The sequence below is a fragment of the Schistocerca gregaria genome, unplaced genomic scaffold (assembly GCF_023897955.1).
Source record: "Schistocerca gregaria isolate iqSchGreg1 unplaced genomic scaffold, iqSchGreg1.2 ptg000350l, whole genome shotgun sequence".
Lineage (NCBI taxonomy): Eukaryota > Metazoa > Arthropoda > Insecta > Orthoptera > Acrididae > Schistocerca > Schistocerca gregaria.
In genome coordinates, this window is record NW_026061810.1 from 5204104 (window position 1) to 5225072 (window position 20969).

The 20969-nt window shown below is 26.5% G+C and overlaps 1 long non-coding RNA gene across 1 annotated transcript; it reads left to right on the forward strand.

Moving 5' to 3' along the window:
• Positions 1-1218: 1218 nt before the first annotated feature.
• Positions 1219-17217, forward strand: LOC126307607 (uncharacterized). Its single transcript, XR_007553644.1, has 2 exons — positions 1219-2022; positions 17067-17217. It is a non-coding gene; the product is annotated as an uncharacterized LOC126307607 (long non-coding RNA).
• The last annotated feature ends 3752 nt before the right edge of the window (positions 17218-20969 follow it).

Sequence of the window (20969 nt, forward strand, 5' to 3'; positions counted from 1 at the left end):
TGCTTGTTTATTCACTTTTTCTTTGTATTATATGTAAGTTTTGTTAGACTAAATGTTCTTTTTGCAGTAATTTGATTTAATTATCAAGTGATTTTGGATTTAGCAATTGATTTAGTATCGGCATAATTCGTGCCAGCAGCCGCGGTTATACGATTGATACAAGTGAATATTATTGGTTAAAACAGTTGTTTATATTATTAGGGTTGAAATATAAATTTGTAAGGTGAAATGTTAAAATTTATTTGTGGCCCTTTTTATGAATCTGTGAAATTTAAATAATAAACTAGGATTAGATACCCTATTATTTTAAATGTTAATTATATTTACCAAGGTACTATTAGTTAAGGTCTTTAAACCCAAAGAATTTGGCGGTATCTCATTCCATTCAGAGGAACCTACCCCATGATTGATAATACACGATTTACTCTACTTAATTTATTTGTTTGTATATCTCCGTTATCAGAGAATCTTTTTAGAGTTATAATTCTCAAGATTTATAATTATAAAATATTTCAGGTCAAGGTGCAGCTTATAGTTAAGAGGAGGTGGGTTACAATAGGTTTTTGTTTATAACGGATTTGATAGTGAAATACTGTTAATGAAGGTGGATTTGATAGTAATTTAATTTATTTAATTTAACTGATATTGGCTCTGAGATGTGTACACATCGCCCGTCGCTCTCATTATTGATTATTCTATTTTATTTTAAAGTAGCTTCAATTTAGATGAGATAAGTCGTAACATAGTAGATGTACTGGAAAGTGTATCTAGGAAGAGTTTCAAGATATAACTTATTAGTAAAGTGTTTCATTTACACTGAAAATTTTTCTGTGCAAATCAGGATATCTTGATTATTTATTTTATTATATTTATTTTTTGTTTATTTAATTATTTAATATAAATAATTTTATTGTATTTTTGTCTTAGTATATTTTATAGAATTGATTTTTTAAATTATAGTTTATTGTTAATGTAAGTGTTTTATGAAATATTATTTCAAATTTTTTTAAGTAGATTTTATTTATTGTACCTTTTGTATCAGGGTTTATCAAAATTTTAGTATTTATTTTACTTGTCTCGATTTGGGTTGATTTATAAATAATTTATAGTTAATGTATCATAATTATTATTAAATTATTTATAGAAATGAGATGTTAATCGTTTCCCAAGATATCTAGTTTCTTAAGAAAAAATTTAATTTTTTAAAGTTATTCTTTTTATTTAATTTTTTAAGTAAAAATATTAACTTATTTATTCTTTAAGGGATAAGCTTTGAAGTTAATAACCTATAATTTATTTTATAGAAATATAATAGTAAGCTTTAAACCAGCTATCTTTAAGATTACGTTTTAGTTCATTATTTTTTATTTTGATTTTATAAATATTTTAGGTTTTTTATTAAGATTATTAATTTAATTTTAAAATTTTTGTAATAATGATAGAATTAGTATATTTATTTGTATGAAATTTTTACCTTGTGAACTTATTATAAGGAACTAGGCAAAATTGATTTCCGAGTGTTTATCAAAAACATGTCCTCTTGTTTATATTTTGAGGTCTGGCCTGCTCACTGAGCGTATTTTTAAAGAGCCGCGGTATTTTGACCGTGCAAAGGTAGCATAATCATTAGTCTCTTAATTAGTGGCTGGAATGAATGGCTTGACGAGAAATCAACTGTCTCTTAATAAATTTTTGAATTTAACTTTTGAGTCAAAAGGCTTAAATTCTTCTTTAGGACGAGAAGACCCTATAGAGCTTGACATTTTACTTTTATATAGTTTTTTGTTTGTCTTTCTATATTTAATGATGATGTTTTGTTGGGGTGACATGAAGAATAGATAAACTCTTCATTATTATATCATTTATTTATGTTTGTTATTTTGATCCATAATTTATGATCATAAGATTAAGTTACCTTAGGGATAACAGCGTAATTGTTTTTGAGAGCTCATATCGACAAAGCAGATTGCGACCTCGATGTTGGATTAAGAAAAATTTTGGGTGCAGGAGCCCAATGATTAGGTCTGTTCGACCTTTAAATTCTTACATGATCTGAGTTCAGACCGGCGTGAGCCAGGTCGGTTTCTATCCTAAGATTGTTAATCCATATTAGTACGAAAGGACCATATGGTTAAAATATTTTTTGTTATATTGATTAATATTAATTTATTTACTATTTTGACAGATTAATGTGTTGAATTTAGAATTCATTTATGTAGATTTTTTCTACAAATAGTATTGATACTTTATGATTTATTTATATTTATTTTGAATTTTCTTTTATTGGTTATTTGTGTTTTAATTAGTGTTGCCTTTTTAACTTTATTAGAGCGTAAGGTTTTAGGTTATATTCAGATTCGAAAGGGTCCAAATAAGGTAGGTTTTGTTGGAATTCCTCAGCCATTTAGAGATGCTATTAAGTTAATTTGTAAGGAGCAGCCAATTCCTATTATATCTAATTACCTACTTTATTATTTTTCCCCTGTTTTTAATTTAATGATTTCTTTAGCCGTTTGAGTAATTTTTCCTTATTTAACTTATATGTGTTCTTTTTCTTATGGATTTTTATTTTTTTATGTTGTACTAGATTAGGTGTTTATACTGTTATAATTGCTGGTTGATCTTCTAATTCAAATTATTCATTATTAGGTTCTCTTCGTTCTGTTGCTCAAACAATTTCTTATGAAGTTAGTTTAGCTTTAATTTTATTGTCTTTAATTATTTTAATTGGTAGTTTTAATTTGTTTGATTTTATAAACTATCAGCTTTATTGTTGATTTATTATTATTTCTTTTCCTTTAGCTTTAGCTTGTTTTGCTTCTTGCTTAGCTGAAACTAATCGTACTCCTTTTGATTTTGCTGAAGGGGAATCTGAGTTAGTTTCAGGATTTAATATTGAGTATGGTGCGGGTGGTTTTACTTTAATTTTTTTAGCTGAATATACTAGAATTGTCTTCATAAGAATGTTATTGGCTTTAATTTTTTTGGGCGGTGATTTTTATTCTTTTATATTTTTTTTTAAGCTTGCTATTATATCTTTTGGTTTTATTTGGGTTCGTGGAACATTACCACGGTTCCGTTATGATAAATTAATGTACTTAGCTTGAAAAAGTTTTTTACCTTTATCTTTGAATTTTTTTATTTTCTTTGTTGGTTTAAAGATTTTATTTATCTCATTTGTTTAGTGAAATTTTTTGAGAAAAGTTAATAGAAGAGTTAAACTTCTAATTTTATGTTTTCAAAACATATGCTTTTCCTAAGCTAATTAACTTTATTCCTTAATTAATTTATCTCATGTGTTTGCGACATGGACATTAATTAAGAAATATGTGAAGTAAATAATTGTTAAGATTTGACCTGTTATAATATAAGGTTCTTCAACAGGTCGTTTACCAATTCACGTTAGTTACCATACAACAACTACTATAATTCAGAATAAAATTTGATTAATAGGGTAAAATTGAATGCCTCGGAATGGTGTTTTATTATAAAATGGTAAAATTATTAAGATTCTAATTGATAAAAATAATGCAATAACACCTCCTAACTTATTAGGGATAGATCGTAGAATTGCATATGCAAATAGGAAATAACATTCTGGTTGAATGTGAACTGGTGTTACTAATGGGTTGGCAGGTACAAAGTTATCTGGATCTCCTAATAGGTAAGGATTAATTAAACATAGTATAATTAATAATGATGTTATTATTACAAATGTAATAGAATCCTTAAAGGTAAAGTATGGATGGAATGGAATTTTTTCAATATCTCCATTTAGTCCAAGAGGATTATTAGATCCTGTTTGGTGAAGAAAAAATAAATGAATTGCTGCCATAGCAGCAATAATAAATGGTAATACAAAATGGAATGTGAAGAATCGATTTAATGTTGCATTATCAACAGCGAATCCTCCTCATACTCATTGGACTAAATCTGTTCCTAAGTATGGGATTGCTGATAATAAATTAGTAATTACTGTTGCACCTCAAAAAGATATTTGGCCTCAGGGTAAGACATATCCTATAAATGCAGTTGCTATAACTAAAAATAAAATCACTGTACCAATTATTCAGGTATGTATATATATATAAGATCCATAGTAAATTCCCCGTCCTACATGTAAGTAAATACAAATAAAAAATATAGATGCTCCATTTGCGTGTAAGGTTCGGATAATTCAACCATTATTTACGTCTCGGCAGATGTGTACTACACTACTGAATGCTATTTCAATATTTGATGTATAATGTATAGCTAAAAATAGTCCAGTTACGATTTGAATTACCAAACATAACCCTAATAGGGATCCAAAATTTCATCAAAATGAAATATTTGTTGGGGCAGGTAAGTCAATTAAAGAGTTATTAATAATTTTAATTAAAGGATGTCTTAATCGTAAGGGTTTATTCATTAGTAATTATCTTATTTTACGAATAGGTCCCTGATTAATATTGGTGATTTTAACAACTGCTAGTAGTGCTAAAAATAAATGAATTATTATTATTATTGTAATAATGAATGTTGGTCTATTATATAATTTTTCTAAAGATATTGTTATTTCTTGATAATTGATTGAATTATCAATATTTATAGTTTCGGTGTTTTTGAAAAAGTCTATAAATATAGATATATCTAGAATAATTAATATTAATATGATAAATACTCACCTTATTAATGTAATAATTATAGTGATTGATTTAGGCTGAAATATTTCGTTTGATGCAATTCTTGTAATGTAAATAAATAATACTAGTATACCACCAAGAAATGTTAAAAATAAAATATATGATAATCAATATCTTTCTATTATTGTTCCTGTTATTAATCCAACTAGGAAGGTTTGAAGGATAATAAAAAGCATTATTGATATTGGGTGTCTTAATTTAATAAAATTAATATTTATTACATTTGATAATGATATAATTATTATTTTGATCATTTCAGGGGTTAGTTTATTTAAAAAACCGGTTTTGGGGACCGATGATGGAAGCTTTTCCACCTCTGAAGTTTTAAAAGTGGGGGCTGGACTTATTTCCGGTTTACAAGACCGGCGTTTTTTTTAAACTATTAAAACTAATGTTTATATTCTCTATTTTTACTTCTTTATTGATTTATTTTGCTGGTGTTTATGTTTTTTCTTCTGAACGTAAACATTTATTAATGGTTCTTTTGAGATTAGAATATATTGTTCTTTCTTTATTTATGTTAGTTATTGTTTTTCTTATTGAGTTTGATTATGATTATTTTTTTCCTGTTATTTTTTTAGTTTTTTCTGTTTGTGAGGGTGCTGTAGGTCTTTCTATTTTAGTTTCAATGATTCGTTCTCATGGTAATGATTTTTTTAATTCTTTTGGTTTATCTTTATGTTAAAGTATTTATTTATAACTATTTTTTTGATCCCTCTTTGTTTATTAAATAATTGTTGATGGTTGGTTCATTCTTTAATGTTTCTGTCGGGTTTTGTTTTTATAATTTGTGTTTATTCATATGCTGATTTGAATATAATTAGATATTATTTTGGTATTGATTATTTTTCTTTTAATTTAATTTTACTTAGTTTTTGGATTTGTTCTTTAATAATCACTGCTAGAGGTTCAGTTTATTTAAGTTCATATCATTCTAATTTTTTTGTTTTTATGGTTTTGATTTTAATAATTATGCTTTATTGTTCATTTGCTAGATTAAGTCTTCTTTCTTTTTATATTTTTTTTGAGGCTAGATTAGTTCCTACTTTACTTTTAATTTTGGGTTGGGGTTATCAACCTGAGCGTTTGCAGGCTGGTGTTTATTTAATTTTTTATACTTTGGTTGCTAGATTACCTTTATTATTAGTTTTAGTTAAGGTTTATGATTTTTCTAATACTTTATATTTTCCTTTATTGGTTGATTTTGGTTCTTATTATTTTATGTTTTATGTATTTATAATTTTGGCTTTTTTAGTTAAGATACCTATGTTTTTGGTTCATTTATGACTTCCTAAGGCTCATGTAGAGGCCCCTATTTCAGGTAGAATAATTCTTGCTGGTGTTTTATTAAAGTTAGGTGGTTATGGTATTTTTCGTGTTATAAAGGTTATTTCTTATTTGGGTTTAAAGTTTAATTATTTTTGATTGTCTTTAGGTTTATCTGGGGGTGTTATTGTAAGATTTATTTGTTTTCGTCAGGTTGATTTAAAGTCTTTAATTGCATATTCTTCTGTTGCTCATATAAGAATGGTTATTGGTGGATTGATGACTATGAATTGATGAGGTTATGTAGGTTCTCTTTCTCTAATGGTTGGTCATGGTTTATGTTCTTCTGGTTTATTTTGTTTATCTAATATTATTTATGAACGTTTGGGTAGACGAAGATTATTAATAAACAAGGGTATAATTAATTTGATGCCAAGAATGGCTTTATGATGATTTCTTTTAAGATCATCAAATATGGCTGCTCCTCCTTCTTTAAATTTGGTAGGTGAAATTAGATTATTAAATAGAATTATATCTTGATCTTCTTTTAGATTCTTTGCTTTGATTTTTTTATCTTTTTTTAGAGCTGTTTATACTTTGTATATATATTCTTATTCTCAGCATGGGAATTATTATTCTGGTGTTTATACTTGTTCTCTTGGTTATTTTCGTGAATATCATCTTTTACTTTTACATTGATTGCCTTTAAATATTCTCTGTTTAAAGGGTGAATATTTCTTTGTTTAGTTTGCTTAAGTATTTTAATTAAAAATATTGTTTTGTGGAATCAATGATATGAAGTTTTTCATCTTAGGCCGTGAATTTATTTTCTATTTGTTCGTTGAGTTTTTTTTTCTTTGTTTATTTCGAGAACTATAATTTTTATTTTAGGTATTTATTATTTAATAATTGATTATAGAGTTTTTGTTGAGTGAGAGCTTTTCAATTTAAATGGTTCTATAGTTGTTATAACTTTAATTTTGGATTGAATATCTCTTATTTTTATATATTTCTTCTTTGGTTATTTATTATAGAGAGGATTATATATCTGGTGAAAAGAATATAAATCGTTTTATTATTATTGTTTTAATATTTATTCTTTCTATAGGTTTTTTAATTGTTAGTCCTAATTTAATTAGAATTTTATTAGGTACAGATGGTTTAGGTTTAGTTTCTTATTGTTTAGTTATTTATTATCAAAATGTAAAATCTTATAGTGCTGGTATATTAACTGCACTTTCTAATCGTATTGGTGATGTTGCTATTTTAATTTCTATTGCATGAATGTTAAATTTTGGTGGTTGAAATTATATTTATTATTATGATTTTATTTCTAATTCTTTTGAAATAAAGCTCATTACTATATTAATTGTTTTAGCAGCTACAATAAGAGAGCTCAGATTCCTTTCTCTTCATGACTTCCTGCTGCTATAGCAGCTCCTACTCCTGTTTCTGCTTTAGTTCATTCTTCTACTCCTGTTACTGCTGGTGTTTATTTATTAATTCGTTTTAGACCAATATTGGATACTTATAATTGTGGTTGATTTTTACTTTTAATTGGTTGTATAACTATATTTATGGCTGGATTGGGCGCTAATTTTGAGTTTGATTTAAAGAAGATTATTGCTCTTTCTACTTTAAGACAACTTGGTTTAATAATAAGAATTTTGGCTATAGGTTATCCACAGCTTGCATTTTTTCGTTTATTGGCTCATGCTTTATTTAAGGCATTATTATTTATATGTGCAGGTTCAATAATTCATAATTTGAAGGATTCTCAGGATATTCGTTTTATAGGATCAATTGTTAATTTCATACCTTTAACTTCAGTTTGTTTTAATGTTTCTAGTTTATCTTTGTGTGGAATACCTTTTTTAGCGGGATTTTATTCAAAGGATTTAATTCTTGAGATGGTTTGTTTAAGATGAATTAATTGTTTAATTTTTTTTCTTTATTTTTTTTCTACTGGTTTAACTGCTTCTTATTCTTTTCGTTTGTTTTATTATTCAATATCTGGTGATAATAATTTTTATTCTAGATTTTCTTTTGATGATAAGGGTTATTATATTTCATTTGGAATAATTGGTCTATTGTTTGTTGCTGTTTTTGGTGGTAGTCTTTTATCTTGATTAATTTTTCCTATTCCTCATGTGATTGCTTTACCTAATTATTTAAAGTTTTTAACTATTACAGTTGTTATTTTAGGTGCTTATTTAGGTTATCTTATTTCTAATTTTGATTTTTCTCATAATTTATTTTATTTAAGTATACTTTCTTTTGTTAGATTTGCTGGTTCTATATGATTTATACCTTTTCTTTCAACTAAGTTTATTAGATATATTCCTTTAAAAATAGGTTATTATTCATTCTAAGTCATTTGATTATGGTTGAGGTGAATTACTTGGTGGTCAAGGTTTATATAGATTATTTATTTATTTAATTGGTTATATTCAAGGTTGATATGATTCTAATTTCAAGATTTATCTTTTAACTTTTATTTTTGAATATTTATTTTGGTAATATTGTTTTTCGTTTACTTAAATAGCTTATAATTAGAGCGTGACACTGAAGATGTTAAGGAAGTATTTTTACTTTTAAGTATTTATAAATATAGATATATTATTTTTACAGTGAAAATGTAATGTTTTATTTAAACTATATAAATTTTAGAAATGTTAACGGAGTTTAACCGCTAATATAAAAAGTTAGCAGCTTTCATATTGGCTTTACATTTCCTTAATTGGAACTATTATAGTTCAATTATATTATTAACAGTAATACGCCTCTTTTTGGCTTCAATTAATAAGAATAAGGGTAGTACATACCAATCTTCCAGGTCGAAACTGACTGCAATATTTCGCTTCTTATTCTATTTAAGGTTGATTGATAATATCAATACTTTTTGAATGCAACCCAAATGTTATATTTAACTACAACCCTTTATTCTGCTCATTGTAATGCTCCTTGGTTTCATTCATGGTATAGTCCTCCTAATAGAACTAGAATAAAAAATATTGTTGATACTGTTCAGATTATAATGTCTGAAGTTTAAAAAATAATTACAATTGGTAGAATTAGTGCAATTTCTACATCAAAAATTAAAAAGATTACTGCGATTAGGAAGAATCGTATTGAGAATGGTATTCGTGCTGATCTTTTTGGATCAAACCCACATTAGAATGGTGATCTTTTTTCTCGATCATTAATTAATTTTTTTGATAGTGTTGTTGCCAGGATTATAACAATTATTGGAATAATAAATCTAATGAAAACTCTTGTTGATAGAATTAGAATTGTTTTTCTTGATTTATATCAAGCTTTCTGATTGGAAGTCAAATGTACTATTTATACTAGAAAAACAATTATCTACCTCATCAATAAATAGAGATATATAAGAATAATCATACTACGTCTACGAAGTGTCAGTATCATGCTGCTGCTTCAAATCCAAAGTGACGTCTTGGTGAAAATTGATTTATTGAGTGTCGAAGTAGACATGTTGATAAAAAGATTGTTCCAATAATTACGTGTAAACCATGGAATCCTGTTGCAACGAAGAATGTTGATCCATAAACTGCATCTGCAATGGTAAAAGGTGCTTCTCAATATTCATATGCTTGAAGTATTGTAAAGTATAGTCCTAATAACACTGTGAAGAATAATCCTTGTAGTGCTTGAGTATGATTAGATTCCATTAAACTATGATGTGCTCATGTTACTGTTACTCCTGATGCCTAAAAGAATAGCTGTATTAAGTAATGGAATTTGTATAGGGTTAAAGGGTTGAATTCCTATTGGAGGTCATAGTATTCCTAGTTCAATTGTTGGTGCTAATCTTCTTCTAAAGAATGCTCAAAAAAAGAAACGAAAAATAATACCTCTGATGCAATAAATAAAATTATTCCTCATCCTAATCCAATTTATACAAATCCTGTATGTAATCCTTGATATGTTCCTTCTCGTACTACATCTCGTCATCATTGAATTATAGTTAGTAGGGTAATTCCAAATCCAATTATGAATAAGTTAATATTAAATAGGTGGAATCATTTTGCTAGTCCTGATACTAGGACTATTGCTCCAATTGCTCCTGTTAATGGTCAAGGTCTATAGTCTACTAAGTGGAATGGGTGGTTTGAGTGAGTTGTTAACATAGGTTTAATATACTTCTCTAGAATATAGAGTTCTTAGAATTGAGAAAACATAGGCTTGAATTATTGCTACTGCTGATTCTAGAATTAATAGAAGTATTTGTCCAATAATTAGTAATGAGATTAAGTTTATTGCTATAGATGGTCCTGTGTTACCTAATAAGGTTAATAATAAGTGTCCTGCAATTATATTTGCTGCCAACCATACTGCTAATGTACCTGGTCGAATAACATTACTAATTGTTTCAATTAGTACTATAAATGATATTAATGCAGGCGGTGTACCTTGTGGTACAAGGTGTGTAAATATATGATTAGTATGGTTAATTCATCCAAATAATATAAATCTTAGCCATATAGGTAGGGCAATTGCAAATGTTAATGCTAAATGTCTTGTTCTAGTAAAAATATAAGGGATTAATCCTATGAAATTGTTAAAATAATATTATAATAAAAAATTGAGATGAAAATGAATGTTGTTCCATTAAATGATTTTGGTCCAAGAAGTGTTTTAAATTCATTATGTAAGGTTAAATTTAGTTTAATCTCAGATAATGGTAATTCGTGATGGTGTAAGTCAAAATAGTGATGGGATTAATAATAGTCCTAGAAATGTTCTAGTTCAATTTAATGATAAATTAAAGATGTTAGTTGATGGGTCAAATGTTGAGAATAGATTTGTTATCATTTTCAATTTAAGTTTTTTATTTCAATTGTTACCTTTTTCTGCTCTTTTAATAAGGTTAGGCTTAAATGAGAAGAAGTTTATTTGATTAAACAAGATTAATGTAGCTGAAAATATAATGAATAGTGAGGAATCATATAAGAGGGGATATTTGAGGGATTTGGATATAATTTCCCCATCAGAAGTAGTCGTTTAATTTACTATTATTTGGTTTTAAGAGACCATTACTTACTTTCAGTCATCTGATGAATTTCAAGGTGTACTAATTTTTTTAAGTTACTTTAGATTGACACTCTAATGTTATTTATTTTAACTAACTCCTTAAATTATCTTAGATAATCACTTAATAAATAAATTTACTGAAGTTCTTTCAATTACAATTGGTATAAATCTGTGGTTTGCTCCACAGATTTCTGAGCATTGTCCAAAGAATAATCCAGGTCGATTTATTGTGAATGTTCCTTGATTTAACCGACCTGGCGTTGCATCAATTTTAACCCCTAATGCAGGAACTGCTCATGAGTGTAGAACATCTGATGCTCTTGTTAATACTCGTACTTCTGTATTTATTGGTAGGATTGTTCGGTTATCTACATCTAGTAGTCGGAATCCATCATTTTCTAGGTCTTGTTCTGGTGTTATATAAGTGTCAAATTCTACGTCTATGAAGTCTGAATATTCATATCTTCAATATCATTGTCGTCCAATGGTTTTAATTGTAATTATTGCATCTACTGAATCATCAAGTAAATATAATAGTCGTAATGATGGAAGGGCAATAAAAATTAATGTAATTGCTGGTAAAGCTGTTCACATTGTTTCAATTAAATGTCCATGAAGTATATTACGGTTAGTATAGGCAATAAATAATATATAACTTAGGGCATAACCTACAATTACTGTAATTAATAATAATACGACCATAGTATGATCATGAAAGAATGATAATTGCTCCATTAATGGTGAAGCTCCATCTTGAAGAGATAAATTTGATCATGTTGCCATTGATATATATTTTCTAATAAAAGGTCAAACCTTTATTTGTAGAGCTTAAATCTACTGCACTAATCTGCCATATTAGAATCTAGAGATTAATGGTAATTCTGAGTAACTATGTTCTGCAGGAGGGTTATTTTGTAGTCATTCTGTTGATCTTCTTATGTTAGCTCTAAATATAATTGCTCGGTTTGTAATCATTCTTTCTCATATAATTACAAAGAATATAATGATTCCTACAATAGAAATTGTAGACCCAATTCTTGATACTACGTTTCATGATGTATATGCGTCTGGGTAGTCAGAGTATCGTCGAGGTATTCCTGCTAATCCTAGGAAGTGTTGAGGAAAGAATGTTAAATTTACTCCAATGAATATAATTGTAAATTGGATTTTTAATCATGTATTATTTATAGTTAATCCTGTAAATAGTGGATATCATTGAATGACACCTCCTATAATTGCAAATACTGCTCCTATAGATAATACATAATGAAAGTGGGCTACTACATAATATGTATCATGTAATACAATATCAAGTGATGAATTTGCTAATACTAATCGTGTTAATGCACCAATTGTAAATAGGAAAATAAATCCTAGAGCTCATAATAATGGTGGATTGAACTTGAATTTAGTTCCATATAATGTAGCTAATCATCTAAATACCTTAATTCCTGTAGGTACAGCAATAATTATTGTTGCTGATGTAAAATATGCTCGTGTGTCAACATCCATTCCTACTGTAAATATATAATGTGCTCATACAATAAATCCTATTAGTCCAATTGATAGTATAGCATAAATTATACCTAATGTTCCAAATGATTCAATTTTTCCTCTTTCTTGACATACAATATGTGAAATAATTCCGAACCCCGGTAGAATTAAAATATAAACTTCTGGGTGTCCAAAGAATCAAAATAGATGTTGATATAGAATGGGGTCACCCCCTCCTGCAGGGTCAAAGAATGATGTATTTAAATTTCGATCTGTTAATAATATAGTAATAGCTCCTGCTAAAACTGGAAGTGAAAGAAGGAGAAGTAATGCTGTAATAGCTACAGATCATACAAATAAAGGTGTTTGATCTAAAGTTATACTTTCTGATCGTATATTAATTGCTGTTGTAATGAAATTCACTGCACCAAGAATAGATGATACACCTGCTAAGTGCAGTGAAAAAATAGCTAGATCTACAGATGCACCCCCGTGTGCAATAGCTCCTGCTAGAGGAGGGTAAACTGTTCATCCTGTACCAGCACCATTATCTACTATAGAAGATGTAAGAAGAAGGGTTAGTGAAGGTGGTAGTAATCAAAAACTTATATTATTTATTCGTGGAAATGCTATATCTGGTGCACCAATTATTAGTGGAACAAGTCAATTACCAAATCCACCAATTATAATAGGTATTACTATAAAGAAAATTATTACGAATGCGTGAGCTGTAATAATAACATTATAAATCTGGTCATCCCCGATTAGAGATCCGGGTTGGCCAAGTTCAGCACGAATAAGTATTCTTATTGATGTTCCTACTATTCCTGCTCATGCACCAAATATGAAGTATAAAGTACCAATGTCCTTATGGTTTGTTGAGAATAATCATTTTTGCGGTAAGATGGCTGAATTTTAGGTGGTAGACTGTAAATCTACTTATGAGATGTTTTCTCTCTTATCATATTTAGGTCTTATATTCAATTATGATTCTAGACTGCAATTCTAGAGGTGTAAAATTTTACTAAGGCCTAAAAGATTATTCTTTTAATTATAACTTTGAAGGTTATTAGTTTGATTAACTTAAGTCCTTAGTATAATGAAATTAAGGTTGATGTTGAAATCAATCCTATTGTTGAAATTATTACTGTTATAGGAAGAATGATTCTTGATTTTTGGGACTTTATCTTTATAGATCACGAATTTTCTGTGTATGATATAATTAGAGCTGAGAATCTAATACGTATATAGTAGTAGAGTGTAATTGTAGTTAATACAACTATAATAGTTATAATAGTTGTTATATTGTTTTCTATTAATGATTGTATTACAATTCATTTTGGTAAGAATCCAAGGAATGGTGGTAGTCCACCTAAAGATAATAAAGATAAGAATATTATGAATTTAATTTCGGTTTTTATATTTCTGGCTGAATAAATTTGATTTATGAAAAATAAATTTATTTGCTTAAATAATAAAACTATAATTAATCTTAATAGTGAGTAAATAATGAAGTATAGTTCTCAGATGTTTTCTCTGACTGTTAATGATCTAATTATTCAACCTAGATGTCTGATTGATGAATATGCTAAAAGTTGTCGTAAGGATGTTTGATTTAAACCTCCTATTGCCCCAATAATAATTCTTAAGATAATAATTGTTCAAATAAAAGTTCTTAATTGAATACAATAAGATAAGACCATTATTGGGGCGATTTTTTGTCATGTTATTAATGTTAAACAATTATTTCATCTTGATGCTCCTATAACTTCTGGAAATCAGAAATGGGAAGGTGCAGCTCCAATCTTTAATAATAGTCTACATCTAATTATTATTGATGGGATAAATTCTGTTTCCCATCCCATGGGATATTTTATTTGAATCAGCAAAATTGAAAATAATAATATTATCGATGCTATTGCTTGGACAATAAAATATTTAATTGATGATTCATTTATTATTATATTTTTATTTCTTGTTAGGAGCGGAATAAATGAAAGTAAGTTGATCTCAAGTCCTATTCAAACCCCAAATCAGGAATTTGATGAAATGGACAGGATCGTTCCTATCATTAATGTTGATAGGAAGAGAAGTTTTGTAGAGTTGTTGGTCATTAAAAAGGAGAGGATTGATACCTCTATAAATGGGGTATGAACACATTAGCTTGTTTAGCTTACCTTTTTACATTAAGGTGTATGATGCACGTTAGTTTTTGATACTAAAGGAGGTAGTTTAATTCTATCTTATGTAATTTTAATGAAGGTAATTTTATTTACTTTATTTACCCTATCAAGGTAACCCTTTAATCAGGCACTTCATTTATTTAATATATAAATCGAAAGTTTTTTTTTTTAAATTCTTTTATGTATTATTTTGTTTAATTAGGATTAATTTATCCTGCTCATTTTATTTTTTATATATATATATATAATAAATAATTTATATTAATATATTACATTTAATTGAAATTAAAGTATTATAAGTTCATCTTACCATTATCAATTGATTATTTTAATGCAATTATTTACCTAGGATTATAGCTACTTATGTTTTTAGCTTAAAATAGGTTATTATAATATAATATATATAATAATATGTAATTTAATATTTAATATTATTATAATTGGATATAATAAATAAAATTATTAATTTAAATATAAAACATTATAATTAATATAAATAATAATATTAATTATAATAATATAATTATGTAAATTATCTTTAATTAGATTATTTAACTAATATATATGAAAGTTAACTTAATATAAAAAAAAGAATTCATATTAATAACATATTATATTAAATTACATAATTATATAAAATATATTTATTATATTATTTAATCTTTCTTTATTTATTAGTGAAAAGAAAGATTAAATAAGAAAGAATATAATACATTTATTGCTATACATGTTCCATATTAATCTTTAATTATATATAATAGAGAAGTTGTTGTGGTCATACATAGGGGCGTTTCTTTTTTTTTTGTTAATGTTTGTGGTTTTCTTCTTTTTTTTCTTTAAATATTTGAATCTTTTATTTTTTCCTGAATTAATAGATTTAAAATTTTCTTATTTTTTATTTTTAAAAGTTTTATTCTTGCTTGTTTATTCACTTTTTCTTTGTATTATATGTAAGTTTTGTTAGACTAAATGTTCTTTTTGCAGTAATTTGATTTAATTATCAAGTGATTTTGGATTTAGCAATTGATTTAGAATCGGCATAATTCGTGCCAGCAGCTGCGGTAATACGATTGATACAAGTGAATATTATTGGTTAAAACAGTTGTTTATATTATTAGGGTTGAAATATAAATTTGTAAGGTGAAATGTTATTAGTAAAGTGTTTCATTTACACTGAAAATTTTTCTGTGCAAATCAGGATATCTTGATTATTTATTTTATTATATTTATTTTTTGTTTATTTAATTATTTAATATAAATAATTTTATTGTATTTTTGTCTTAGTATATTTTATAGAATTGATTTTTTAAATTATAGTTTATTGGTAATGTAAGTGTTTTATGAAATATTATTTTAAATTTTTTTAAGTAGATTTTATTTATTGAACCTTTTGTATCAGGGTTTATCAAAATTTTAGTATTTATTTTACTTGTCTCGATTTGGGTTGATTTATAAATAATTTATAGTTAATGTATCATAATTATTATTAAATTATTTATAGAAATGAGATGTTAATCGTTTCCCAAGATATCTAGTTTCTTAAGAAAAAATTTAATTTTTTAAAGTTATTTGTTTTTATTTAATTTTTTAACTAAAAATATTAACTTATTTATTCTTTAAGGGATAAGCTTTGAAGTTAATAACCTATAATTTATTTTATAGAAATATAATAGTAAGCTTTAAACCAGCTATCTTTAAGATTACGTTTTAGTTCATTATTTTTTATTTTGATTTTATAAATATTTTAGGTTTTTTATTAAGATTATTAATTTAATTTTAAAATTTTTGTAATAATGATAGAATTAGTATATTTATTTGTATGAAATTTTTACCTTGTGAACTTATTATAAGGAACTAGGCAAAATTGATTTCCGCCTGTTTATCAAAAACATGTCCTCTTGTTTATATTTTGAGGTCTGGCCTGCTCACTGAGCGTATTTTTAAAGAGCCGCGGTATTTTGACCGTGCAAAGGTAGCATAATCATTAGTCTCTTAATTAGTGGCTGGAATGAATGGCTTGACGAGAAATCAACTGTCTCTTAATAAATTTTTGAATTTAACTTTTGAGTCAAAAGGCTTAAATTCTTCTTTAGGACGAGAAGACCCTATAGAGCTTGACATTTTACTTTTATATAGTTTTTTGTTTGTCTTTCTATATTTAATGATGATGTTTTGTTGGGGTGACATGAAGAATAGATAAACTCTTCATTATTATATCATTTATTTATGTTTGTTATTTTGATCCATAATTTATGATCATAAGATTAAGTTACCTTAGGGATAACAGCGTAATTGTTTTTGAGAGCTCATATCGACAAAGCAGATTGCGACCTCGATGTTGGATTAAGAATAATTTTGGGTGCAGGAGCCCAATGATTAGGTCTGTTCGACCTTTAAATTCTTACATGATCTGAGTTCAGACTGGCGTGAGCCAGGTCGGTTAATATCCTAAGATTGTTAATCCATATTAGTACGAAAGGACCATATGGTTAAAATATTTTTTGTTATATTGATTAATATTAATTTATTTACTATTTTGACAGATTAATGTGTTGAATTTAGAATTCATTTATGTAGACTTTTTCTACAAATAGTATTGATACTTTATGATTTATTTATATTTATTTTGAATTTTCTTTTATTGGTTATTTGTGTTTTAATTAGTGTTGCCTTTTTAACTTTATTAGAGCGTAAGGTTTTAGGTTATATTCAGATTCGAAAGGGTCCAAATAAGGTAGGTTTTGTTGGAATTCCTCAGCCATTTAGAGATGCTATTAAGTTAATTTGTAAGGAGCAGCCAATTCCTATTATATCTAATTACCTACTTTATTATTTTTCCCCTGTTTTTAATTTAATGATTTCTTTAGCCGTTTGAGTAATTTTTCCTTATTTAACTTATATGTGTTCTTTTTCTTATGGATTTTTATTTTTTTTATGTTGTACTAGATTAGGTGTTTATACTGTTATAATTGCTGGTTGATCTTCTAATTCAAATTATTCATTATTAGGTTCTCTTCGTTCTGTTGCTCAAACAATTTCTTATGAAGTTAGTTTAGCTTTAATTTTATTGTCTTTAATTATTTTAATTGGTAGTTTTAATATGTTTGATTTTATAAACTATCAGCTTTATTGTTGATTTATTATTATTTCTTTTCCTTTAGCTTTAGCTTGTTTTGCTTCTTGCTTAGCTGAAACTAATCGTACTCCTTTTGATTTTGCTGAAGGGGAATCTGAGTTAGTTTCAGGATTTAATATTGAGTATGGTGCGGGTGGTTTTACTTTAATTTTTTTAGCTGAATATACTAGAATTGTCTTCATAAGAATGTTATTGGCTTTAATTTTTTTGGGCGGTGATTTTTATTCTTTTATATTTTTTATTAAGCTTGCTATTATATCTTTTGGTTTTATTTGGGTTCGTGGAACATTACCACGGTTCCGTTATGATAAATTAATGTACTTAGCTTGAAAAAGTTTTTTACCTTTATCTTTGAATTTTTTTATTTTCTTTGTTGGTTTAAAGATTTTATTTATCTCATTTGTTTAGTGAAATTTTTTGAGAAAAGTTAATAGAAGAGTTAAACTTCTAATTTTATGTTTTCAAAACATATGCTTTTCCTAAGCTAATTAACTTTATTCCTTAATTAATTTATCTCATGCGTTTGCGACATGGACATTAATTAAGAAATATGTGAAGTAAATAATTGTTAAGATTTGACCTGTTATAATATAAGGTTCTTCAACAGGTCGTTTACCAATTCACGTTAGTTACCATACAACAACTACTATAATTCAGAATAAAATTTGATTAATAGGGTAAAATTGAATGCCTCGGAATGGTGTTTTATTATAAAATGGTAAAATTATTAAGATTCTAATTGATAAAAATAATGCAATAACACCTCCTAACTTATTAGGGATAGATCGTAGAATTGCATATGCAAATAGGAAATATCATTCTGGTTGAATGTGAACTGGTGTTACTAATGGGTTGGCAGGTACAAAGTTATCTGGATCTCCTAATAGGTAAGGATTAATTAAACATAGTATAATTAATAATGATGTTATTATTACAAATGTAATAGAATCCTTAAAGGTAAAGTATGGATGGAATGGAATTTTTTCAATATCTCCATTTAGTCCAAGAGGATTATTAGATCCTGTTTGGTGAAGAAAAAATAAATGAATTGCTGCTATAGCAGCAATAATAAATGGTAATACAAAATGGAATGTGAAGAATCGATTTAATGTTGCATTATCAACAGCGAATCCTCCTCATACTCATTGGACTAAATCTGTTCCTAAGTATGGGATTGCTGATAATAAATTAGTAATTACTGTTGCACCTCAAAAAGATATTTGGCCTCAGGGTAAGACATATCCTATAAATGCAGTTGCTATAACTAAAAATAAAATCACTGTACCAATTATTCAGGTATGTATATATATATAAGATCCATAGTAAATTCCCCGTCCTACATGTAAGTAAATACAAATAAAAAATATAGATGCTCCATTTGCGTGTAAGGTTCGGATAATTCAACCATTATTTACGTCTCGGCAGATGTGTACTACACTACTGAATGCTATTTCAATATTTGATGTATAATGTATAGCTAAAAATAGTCAAGTTACGATTTGAATCACCAAACATAACCCTAATAGGGATCCAAAATTTCATCAAAATGAAATATTTGTTGGGGCAGGTAAGTCAATTAAAGAGTTATTAATAATTTTAATTAAAGGATGTCTTAATCGTAAGGGTTTATTCATTAGTAATTATCTTATTTTACGAATAGGTCCCTGATTAATATTGGTGATTTTAACAACTGCTAGTAGTGCTAAAAATAAATAAATTATTATTATTATTGTAATAATGAATGTTGTTCTATTATATAATTTTTAAAGATATTGTTATTTCTTGATAATTGATTGAATTATCAATATTTATAGTTTCGGTGTTTTTGAAAAAGTCTATAAATATAGATATATCTAGAATAATTAATATTAATATGATAAATACTCACATTATTAATGTAATAATTATAGTGATTGATTTAGGCTGAAATATTTCGTTTGATGCAATTCTTGTAATGTAAATAAATAATACTAGTATACCACCAAGAAATGTTAAAAATAAAATATATGATAATCAATATCTTTCTATTATTGTTCCTGTTATTAATCCAACTCGGAAGGTTTGAAGGATAATAAAAAGCATTATTGATATTGGTTGTCTTAATTTAATAAAATTAATATTTATTACATTTGATAATGATATAATTATTATTTTGATCATTTCAGGGGTTAGTTTATTTAAAAAACCGGTTTTGGGGACCGATGATGAAAGCTTTTCCACCTCTGAAGTTTTAAAAGTGGGGGCTGGACTTATTTCCGGTTTACAAGACCGGCGTTTTTTTTAAACTATTAAAACTAATGTTTATATTCTCTATTTTTACTTCTTTATTGATTTATTTTGCTGGTGTTTATGTTTTTTCTTCTAAACGTAAACATTTATTAATGGTTCTTTTGAGATTAGAATATATTGTTCTTTCTTTATTTATGTTAGTTATTGTTTTTCTTATTGAGTTTGATTATGATTATTTTTTTCCTGTTATTTTTTTAGTTTTTTCTGTTTGTGAGGGTGCTTTAGGTCTTTCTATTTTAGTTTCAATAATTCGTTCTCATGGTAATGATTTTTTTAATTCTTTTGGTTTATCTTTATGTTAAAGTATTTATTTATAACTATTTTTTTGATCCCTCTTTGTTTATTAAATAATTGTTGATGGTTGGTTCATTCTTTAATGTTTCTGTCGGGTTTTGTTTTTATAATTTGTGTTTATTCATATGCTGATTTGAATATAATTAGATATTATTTTGGTATTGATTATTTTTCTTTTAGTTTAATTTTACTTAGTTTTTGGATTTGTTCTCTAATAATCACTGCTAGAGGTTCAGTTTATTTAAGTTCATATCATTCTAATTTTTTTGTTTTTATGGTTTTGATTTTAATAATTATGCTTTATTGTTCATTTGCTAGATTAAGTCTTCTTTCTTTTTATATTTTTTTTGAGGCTAGATTAGTTCCTGCTTTACTTTTAATTTTGGGTTGGGGTTATCAACCTGAGCGTTTGCAGGCTGGTGTTTATTTAATTTTTTATACTTTGGTTGCTAGATTACCTTTATTATTAGTTTTATTTAAGGTTTATGATTTTTCTAATACTTTATATTTTCCTTTATTGGTTGATTTTGGTTCTTATTATTTTATGTTTTATGTATTTATAAT